The sequence below is a fragment of the Penaeus monodon genome, chromosome 16 (assembly GCF_015228065.2).
Source record: "Penaeus monodon isolate SGIC_2016 chromosome 16, NSTDA_Pmon_1, whole genome shotgun sequence".
NCBI lineage: Eukaryota > Metazoa > Arthropoda > Malacostraca > Decapoda > Penaeidae > Penaeus > Penaeus monodon.
In genome coordinates, this window is record NC_051401.1 from 21122142 (window position 1) to 21133143 (window position 11002).

Genomic DNA, 11002 nt, shown 5'->3' on the forward strand with positions numbered 1-11002 from the left:
TTATTGATCATCATTATTATTATTTTTTTTTCATACATTCATATTTATTATCATCATTATTATTTTTATCAACATTATCATTAGTGGTATTATTATACTACTATTCTCATTACGAATATGATTATTATTATTATCATCATCAATGCGATTTCAAATGTTATTATTATCATTACTATTATTATTATCATCATCATTTCTATAACATAATTATTATCACTGTTATGGATATTATTATTATTATTATTATTATTATTATTATTATTATCATAATAATAATATTAATAATAATAATTATTATTTTTGTTATTATTATCATCCTTATTATTATTAGCATAATTATTATCACGTGAATATCATTATTATTATTATGATTTTCATTTCTGTTATTATTATTATTATTATTATTATTATTTTTTATCATCATTGTTATTATTGCCATTATTGTTATATAATAATTATCTTTACTGTTATCACAATTATTTTCATTATTAACATTACTATTGTTATCATTATCATTATTACTATTATCATTTTATTATTATCATTATTATTATTATTATCACCATTATTACTATTGTTTGAGTGTGTCACTCACATACGCACTCCCTCTCTCTCCCTTTCTCTATATAACCATTGATCTATCGCTTCTGTCCTTCACTCTCTTCGTTATTACCAGAATACCTGGCACTTCATATAGTATTTTCAGCTTAAAATTGTCACAGGCTACGTTCATTTTCCACAAAGCATCCATGAAGCGCTTAAGTGACATTCTATCCATTTTCCATTCATATCCTCTGGCGTAATTGTTTTACACTTTTTCCCTATTTTATCATATATCTTTATGTCTGCATCCCTCCCTGCTTGTTGACCTTTTCCTGTGACATCTCTTGCATGTTCTCTGTATAGTGCTCTTGTGACCTTCGTTTCTCTGCTGTCCATCAGATTCTCTTTCTATTATGGACACACACACACGCACACACACACACACACACACACACACACACACACACACACACACACACACACACACACACACACACACACACACACACAAACACACACACACACATAGTCAGATGACTATATATAAATATTCTTTTTCTTTTTCTCTAATCATTCAGTTTGTTACCTTAGCTTTCCTTCTCTTTTACTTATTTATCTTGAAAATTGCCGAAATTCTCCTTAACAGTCTTCTTGCAGTCACTATCACACTATATCTACAACAGTAACAAAAAAGATTATCATAATAACACTGATAACGTAATAGGATTTGATATTTGTGTTAGGGTCTCATTATAATATTTTTTAATATTACTGTTAATATTATATCATCATCATGACGATGATATTATAAGATCTTCAGCATCATTATTGTCATTATCATCAGTATTGTTATTATTGTTGTTCTTGTTAATGTGTTATTAGCCTCGTTCTTTCTTTTGTTAATATTATATCTATAACCATTGTCATCGTTGTTATTATCATCATCATCATTTTTATCCTTTTCATTAATAATATTAGTCTTATTATTATTATTATTGTTATTATTTCATTATTATTATTATTATCATTATTATTATTATTATTATTATCATTATTATTATTATTATTATTATTATTATTATTATTGTTATTATTGTTGTTGTTGCTGTTGTTGTTGTTGTTATCATTATTATTATTTTTATTATTATTATCATTATTATTGTCCGGGGTTTAGTGTAAACCATACATTCACTTACAAAATCGTCACTTCATTCTCCATTTGCATATCTCACCACACAGCACGGCCGGCCACTTTCTCCGCTCTCTGCATTACAGTATCTGAGAAAACAAGAACAAAATTGATTTCACTTGCATATAAGGCCTCGATTAACTGCCATTCAAAAGGATCCTACTCACTGCGCCACTTTGTCCGGGGTTTAGTGTAAATCTTAGGATTTTTCTTAAGTCTTGTTCACCCCCTTATGTTCTTTTATGATCCTTTGAGTATGGGTCAATCGAGGAGAAAGAAAGATGTATATATTCAACAGTTTGTTCACTATATTACTCAAAATAAAAATACACATACAGATACACAAAACGAAAGTAGGACTTTCAAAAGAATAAGCAGCCTTATTCCTTAATTATACATAATGAAAATACACTGGGTTTCGGATCCATAGCTTCTTGAGAATGTACTGAGATTGGAAATAGGGCACTCAGTATGGACCTGCTTCCACGAACACATGCGCTCTGCAGAATTCGGTGTTAGGTGGCTTACATCCGCATGAGGCAAGAGTGTCCCGATAAAGGCAATTCGTGGCTGTGTAAGACAATGCTAAATCGTTCATGGAGAATGAAGTGAGCAGGTGTAGAGATCGGAGCCAAGTGGCAGGTCGTGCTGTCGTGGTCGCCGACGTCACTTTTGTTTCGGGTTCGTGAACCGTCGACGAGGATAAGCAAATGGCTCGACCACCCAAATCCTCTCACTCACAATCACTCATTAGCATATTTACATCGTGAAACCATCACTAACCCTTTACAATAGCCCCCTATTTCGACTTAAATCATGTTGATTTAAGGGGAAGGTGGGGTTTCACTCTCTTCCAAGGAACAACGACTAAGTATATCTGCTCCCACATTATCACTGCCTTTGATATATTCGATATCAAATGAGAATGACTGCAGCGCTAAAGACCAACGCATGAGTCGACCATTACCATTTTTCATGTTACGCAGATATACAAGTGGCTGTTGGTCTGTTTGGAGCACAAATTCACGTCCGTACAGATAGTATTTGAATTTGTTAATTGCCCAGACGATGCTTAAACACTCACGCTCAATAACAGCGTATCTTTTCTCGCGGTCTGCAAGAGCTCGGCTGGCATATGCAACTGGCATTAATAAGCCTTCAGATTTCTGTAGCAAAATCGCGCCTAACCCAGTGTCAGATGCATCCGTTCTTACGTAAAAGGTCTTATCATAATTAGGTAGAACTAGAATAGGCGCACTAGCTAGCTTGTGTTTAAGAGTATCAATCCTTGAGATTTGCTCCTCACTCCAGTCAAGTTTATTACTACGGAATTTCTTCAGAAGATCATTAACAGGGGCGACTATGTCCGCTAAATTCGGAATGAATCTGCGGTAAAAGGAAACAGTGCCTAGGAAAGATCGTAATTGTTTTTTCGTGCGGGGGAGAGGTAAATCGAGAATTGCTTTCACTTTGTCGTCAAGAGGGGTCAAGCAATTATTTCCTAGATGAAAACCAAGATATTTAATCTTATCGTATCCAAAGAAACATTTGCTAGGGCCTGCTGTTAAACCGTACTTAAGCAGTCTTTCAAATAAACGTTCGAGAGCTTGCAAGTGATCAGACCAGGTATTACTATGAACTACTATATTGTCAAAATAACAGTCTGTATTCTTCAGTCCATACAATACTTTTCGCATCAAACGCATAAACGTTGCACAGGCGGTTTTTAAGCCAAATGGTAATCTAGTGAACTGCATCAACCCTCGGTTAGTAGCAAAAGCAGTGTAAGCTTTAGCACGTTCTGACAGTGGTATCTGCCAGTAGCCTTTGCACAGATCTAATTCCGAGAATATGCAGTCGCCGACAAAGTTCCCCAGCGCTCCATCGAGAGTAGGCATCGGCTCCGAATCGAAAAGACTTAGATCATTGAGCGCTCGGAAGTCTACGCAAAATCGCCAAGTGTTGTCAGATTTCTTTACGAGAACCACGGGCGAACAATAGGGTGAATCGGAGGGTTCAATTACTCCTAATTTCAGCATCTGCTCCACTTCACTTTCAAATGCTTTTAATAAATGATGAGGAACAGGATAAGGCTTACGGTGAAGTGGAATGTCCGTAGTTAATTTGATGTCATGAATAACTGCACTAGTTTTACCAGGCTCATCTGAGAACACGTCAGAATATTTATCAAGCAGTTCATTAAGTTGATAATTTTCTTCACAATCGAGATGGTTACTTATGTTAAACTTGCTTTCAGATTGGTCTAGAACAGTAATATCACAAGTATCTTTGGCTACTTTGCTATCATCCACTATACACATATGACAGACCTCATCTCTACTCTTATCTTTACTCTTATTTTCTCGTCTTCAGTATTTCTTGAGCATATTTATATGATAGAGTTTGATTTTACCTTTAACTCTTACCAGGTAATCTACACCATTATCATGGCGTTTAATTACAGAAAAAGGTCCTTTCCACTGCATTGTTAGCTTATTTTGTGTTTTAGGCAGCAAAACAAGTACTTCGTCTCCTCCTGCAAACACGCGACGTTTAGCGCTTCGGTCAAAGTAACTCTTATATAGCTTGCTGTTGATATCTGCATGCGTAGATGCAAGTTGTGCAGATTCCTCCAATTTTAATCTTAAGTCTAGTACATACTGATATGTTGTCTTCACCTCGTCATCTAAGCAAGAGTTAGTCCACAGATCGTGCAAAATAGACAATGGTCCGCGCACCTGACGACCATACAATAGTTCGAAAGGCGAGAATCCCAAAGTATCATTAGGGATTTCGCGATACGCGAATAAAACGGAGGGAATATATCTATCCCAATCACGGGGCTTCTCGGTACACAGCTTCTTAAGCATCGACTTAAGGGCAGCATGGAATCTTTCCACGGTTCCGTTGCAACAGGCGTGGTAGGGACTAGTAAAGATGGCTTTGATAGATAACAAGCGGTTGATCTCTTTCATCAAATCTGATTTAAATTGTGTTCCTCGATCAGACAACATCTCATTCGGTATGCCAACTCTAGAAAAGATATTGACGAGATTTTCAGCCACAGATACAGTATCTATACTCCGCAAAGGAACTGCCTCGGGAAACCGCGTTGCACAGTCAATTACCGTCAGTATATACTTATGACCCCGTTCTGAGGGAATGAGTGGGCCAACGAGATCGATAGCCACTCTGCTAAAAGGTTCGGTAATTATTGGCATCGATACTAATGGCGCTTTCCGTATTTTGCCTTTAGGTGTAGATTTTTGACATGCGTGACAGGACCTACAGTATCTTTTTATATCCGAGCCAGCTCCGGGCCAGAAAAATTTCCTGAAAATTTTTTCAGCAGTTTTCCGATGAGAAAAGTGTCCAGAAACAATAGAATCGTGAGCAGTTGATAGTATGTATTGTCGAAAGCTACTTGGCACAACTAACTGCTTCCTCCCGATTTCATGATCATGTTTACTCGAAATACACTTTCTGTAAATAATGCCGTCAACTTCCTCATACTTGACAGTTCTGTTTTTTACATTTACCGTCAAGTTACTAGCAACTTTATTTTTATATCCCTCAAAGTCTGACATTTACTTTGTTCCTCTATAATATCTTTCTTAGATATATCCTTAAGGGATAAATCGGGACCACAAGTGGAACTCTTTCTACCTCTCTCATTTTCGAATTACGCGTTTGAACTCCCATGATGATATTTGCATCTTCACAGCCTGATTTTACTTCATTTGGTATGTCAACAGAAGGCGCCTTTACTCCCGGTACCATTCCTATGAGGACATCTGTAAATTTAATAGGGGCTGCAACAGCATTGACCCATCCTGTCAAGAAGTCGCTCTTAATGTAGCATCTAATGCGAGGGAACCGTCTTCCTACTCCAAGATAGTCATAAAGAGTAACTAATTTTCCCTTCTTTACATGAAGGGGGACAAGGTTATCTTTAATTATTATGGTAGAACACCCCGAGTCAAAATGGGCATCTACTGGCTTATTAAAAAGTAAAGCCTTCCCAGTAACACTGTTTTTTGGTGTGAAATCAGACTCTAAAACAAAGTTAACTTTATTAGGAGGACACTTCATACCAGTACGCGATTTCAAATCAGGACAATTGGGACGAATACGACCTGCTTTGTTACAGCTATGGCACACAACACCCGGGATGGCTGGCTTCTCGCTAGTTTCACTTTTAGAATAATTCAAGTTCTTAGTTTTGAGCCTCCTATGAGCGGACCTAAATCTATCTGCGGCTTGAGCCATTTCAGTTACTGTATTAAATAATCTTTCTTTCAGAAAGACTCGAAGATCGGCAGGACAGTTGCTTAGTAATTGATCTTCTACTAAAAATTCACATAGTTCATGTTAATCCTCTTTCACATTGCTTAAAGCGAGCCAGTTCGACAAATACTGCTCCATCCGCGAAATTAATTGGATGTAGGTCTCGTTTTCCCCTATTCTACTTTCTCTGAATTTCTTTCGATAAGACTCTGCATCAACCGAGTAGGCTTTTAGTAACGCATCTTTCAACAGATCATAATTGTGCAGTACCTCATCTGGTAAACTAACATAGGTTTTTAGCGCTTTTCCTGTCAAGAATGACCCCAAGTAAATGTGATAGTTCTGAGCTCCCCAGTTTTGCAGTTCGGCTACCCTCTCGAAGCGTTTCAAGTAGTCGTCAATCTCATCCTTACCGTCGTTAAAGCAAGGCAATTTTAACCCTGGGAATTCTGCTCTGCCAGTATGACTTTGGTTCTCCGACGCGGAAACATTTAACTTAGCGAGCTCTAACTCATGCGTTCTTTTCTTATCCGCTTCTATCGCTTCTAACTCTATTCTTTTAAAATCTCTTTCCTTTTGTCTTTCTTCTCTCTCCATTTGTCTCTCCTGTCTTTCTAACTCTCTTCCTCCCTTGCAACTAGGGTGTTTATATCAGATGGAGGAAAACCAGCCTCCTTGGCATGTTTTACAAGCTCAATTAAATCAAGTGTTGCCATTATTAATAGTAATGATTTCGGATTTTAACCGAGCAACACAGCCTTAATTTAAATCAAATAAATTTAGCGACTTACTATGATGCCAACAGAACTTTAGAGACCACGAGATTACAGTACAAATAATTAAACTTCGAAAAATAATTCGTTACAAGACTGACAAACACATGTCACTCGTAAGAAACACGAAACAGTTATTCAACTGATCCGTCGGGCACACCACAGTCTCGAATTTACAATGGTAAGATCGTTAGACTGATATCCCAAATCATGCATTTCAATATAAGCTTAAGCATGATAAAATAATGACGGAATACGTCACAGAAGGTGTGGAAGGCAAGTAGAATTTCACCTGTCGCAAAATCCTCACAAGTCTGACGTTAATGCAAGGCGAGATTAACACGACTGCATTCATTCATCACTCATCCACCACCACACTTGGACCATACATTAACTTACAAAATCGTCACTTCATTCTCCATTTGCATATCTCACCACACAGCACGGCCGGCCACTTTCTCCGCTCTCTGCATTACAGTATCTGAGAAAACAAGAACAAAATTGATTTCACTTGCATATAAGGCCTCGATTAACTGCCATTCAAAAGGATCCTACTCACTGCGCCACTTTGTCCGGGGTTTAGTGTAAATCTTAGGATTTTTCTTAAGTCTTGTTCACCCCCTTATGTTCTTTTATGATCCTTTGAGTATGGGTCAATCGAGGAGAAAGAAAGATATATATATTCAACAGTTTGTTCACTATATTACTCAAAATAAAAATACACATACAGATACACAAAACGAAAGTAGGACTTTCAAAAGAATAAGCAGCCTTATTCCTTAATTATACATAATGAAAATACACTGGGTTTCGGATCCATAGCTTCTTGAGAATGTACTGAGATTGGAAACAGGGCACTCAGTATGGACCTGCTTCCACGAACACATGCGCTCTGCAGAATTCGGTGTTAGGTGGCTTACATCCGCATGAGGCAAGAGTGTCCCGATAAAGGCAATTCGTGGCTGTGTAAGACAATGCTAAATCGTTCATGGAGAATGAAGTGAGCAGGTGTAGAGATCGGAGCCAAGTGGCAGGTCGTGCTGTCGTGGTCGCCGACGTCACTTTTGTTTCGGGTTCGTGAACCGTCGACGAGGATAAGCAAATGGCTCGACCACCCAAATCCTCTCACTCACAATCACTCATTAGCATATTTACATCGTGAAACCATCACTAACCCTTTACAATTATTATTATTATTATTATTATTATTATTAGTATCATTGTTATTATCATATCATCATCAATATTGTCATTGTTATCTTATTTTTATTATTATTATTATTAATATGACGATTATTATTATTGTTATTATTATGCGAATTGCCATTATCAGTATCAATATATTGACTATCATTACCATGATTATGATTGCGATTATTATCATTATCATTATTATTATTTCTATTATTATTGTTATTATTATTATTATTATTATCATTGTTATGATTATCATCGTTATCCACATTATTAATATTAATACAAATATTATCATTATCATTATAATTGTTAATGATATCGTAATAACCCTTATAATCAATTTTATTATTACTATTAATATCATTATTAATAGTAATAATGATTACTGTCAATATTATTATCACCATTATTATTTTTTATTGTATATTATTATAATTATTTTCATTATTACCATTAATACTAACATTCTCATTGTGATTACTGTCATTACGATTAATGTTGTTATTACTATCACTGTTGCTATTGTTCGAGTTTTAATCATCATAATTTTTTGCTTTTATTATTATTATTATTATTATAAGTAGGAGTAATAGCAGTAATTACTTTTTAACTATAACTACTCTTCATTGATATGAATATTATTATGATTATCATTAGATGATATCATTGTTGTTTTTCTTATTATTATTATCATTATTATTTCTGTTACTATTATCATCATTCTTTCTATCATTATCATTATCAATATTGTTATCATCATCATAATCATTAATATTATTATCAATACTGATGTCATTATTATCATTATCATTATTATTATTATAACAATAATGCTAATAATAATAATTGTAGCAATTATTTCCATTATTATTACTTTTGGTATTATCATTGTTACCATTATCATTATTATTCTTACTATTACCATTATTATTCTTAAAATTATTATTATCATTATTGTTATTATTATCATAATTATCTTTAGTATTATCATATTGTTATAATAATGCTATTATTATTATTATTGTTATTATTCTCATTATTTTTTTCTTGCAATTATCATACTACTGCTATTATTATTATTATCGTTATTATTACTATTGTTACTATTAATATTATTGTTTTTATTATCATTGATCTTGTTATCAATATTGTCATTAGTATCCTCACATTCCTATCATCATTACTATTATTATTACTGTCACTATTACTATCATCATTATTGCTATTATTGTCATCCTTTTTATTGCTGTGTTTATGCTATTGTTGTTACTATTATCATTCTCGTTATTATTAAAATTATTATGACTCTTCTATTATTACTGTGATCAGTATCACCATCATTATTATCATTAATGTTTCTATCATAAACATTGTCTTTATGAAAAATTTCACTGTGATTATCATTTTAATTATTAGTATTGCCATAATTCTTACTGTTATCATTTTATTAATAATTAGAAATAATTAGTAATGTTGTCATTGATAATATCATTATTATCATTCTTTATTCATTATTATTATCTTTATGATTATCATTTTTTATTATCATTATTATCAATATTATTATTATTATTATTATCATTATTGTTGTTGTTGTTGTTGTTGCCATGCTTATTGTTATGATTATTATTATCATTATTATAATCAGTATTATCATTATCATTATTTTCATTATCATTATCGATCACATTTTTCTATGATCATCACCATCATATTTATTATCACCTCATAATTGTTATTATTATTATTATTATTATTATCATTATCATTATTAACATTATAACCATTGCTATAATGATTATAATCATCATTTTTATTACTATTAATTTACTATCAATAATATGAATATCATATTTATAATTATAATTTTCACTAATATTGTCCTTACTATCATTGTCATTTTCATCATTTATATTATTGTTATTATGGTTATTATTCTTAATGATGTTATTATTAGTACCTTCTCTAGTACTACAGCCATTATTATCATTATTATTATTGCTATTATCATTAGTCATAATATTAGTATCATTATAATTATTATCAGCGTCATTACAGGATCATTATTATTGTCACTAATATTATCATTATCATTATAAATATTATGACTATCATTTATGTTGTTTTTTAGATTATTATTATTATTATTTTCATTATCATTTTTATTATTGTTATCATAATTAGTATCAACATTATCACTAGTAGTAAACATAAGTTAAAGACTACAAGTAATTACAGTAAAATTGATAACACAAGAAAGACTTAAAAGTGAGAAATGATTTATTTGAGCAAACTGAGCATAATTAATAAAACAGCTGGAGACTTAAAAGTAAAACAGAACTTAAATGAGCAAAAATCAAACTGAATATTGGTATTAAAACACAAGAAAAAGGAAGGAAGAAAAAAAAGGTGACCACGACGGTCCAGCAAAACAAAACACAATCGGCACGTATGGCCATGCCCACTGCAATGCAAAAATATTTATTTTATTTACACATAGATGGCTCTACAAGTGCTTATTCACCAAGGAGTTAGTTATTAGTCCTACCTATCTCTCCTGTTTACCCTTTTACTTGACTTTTGGAAAGGGTCATTTGCATTATTTAATTGTCTTAAATGTTACCAAGATTTTAATAACAATTTGATAATCATAATATCAATAACAGTAATAGTATCGATAACAATTGTATTAAAGAGAAAAATACATTTTCCCGCCAATTCAAGGAATGGGGAAATCAGGATCGGTCACTAGGACCTACTGGAAGACTTTTTGCCGGCTGAGCACATGTGCACCCATCTGTACGTAACATAATTTATGAATAACTACAGGGAACAGAACATAAACCTGTGGCGGGTTAAAAGGAAACAAAGCATATTGCGTGTAAATGATCCAATTCGTACGTCCTTTGGCCATAAACAAAATTATTATTTAACTTGAAATCTGAGCAGCGACTCACTGAGCCTTGCATGTAAAAAGACTACTGATTCTTTCGTCATTCGTTAAAAAAAGAAA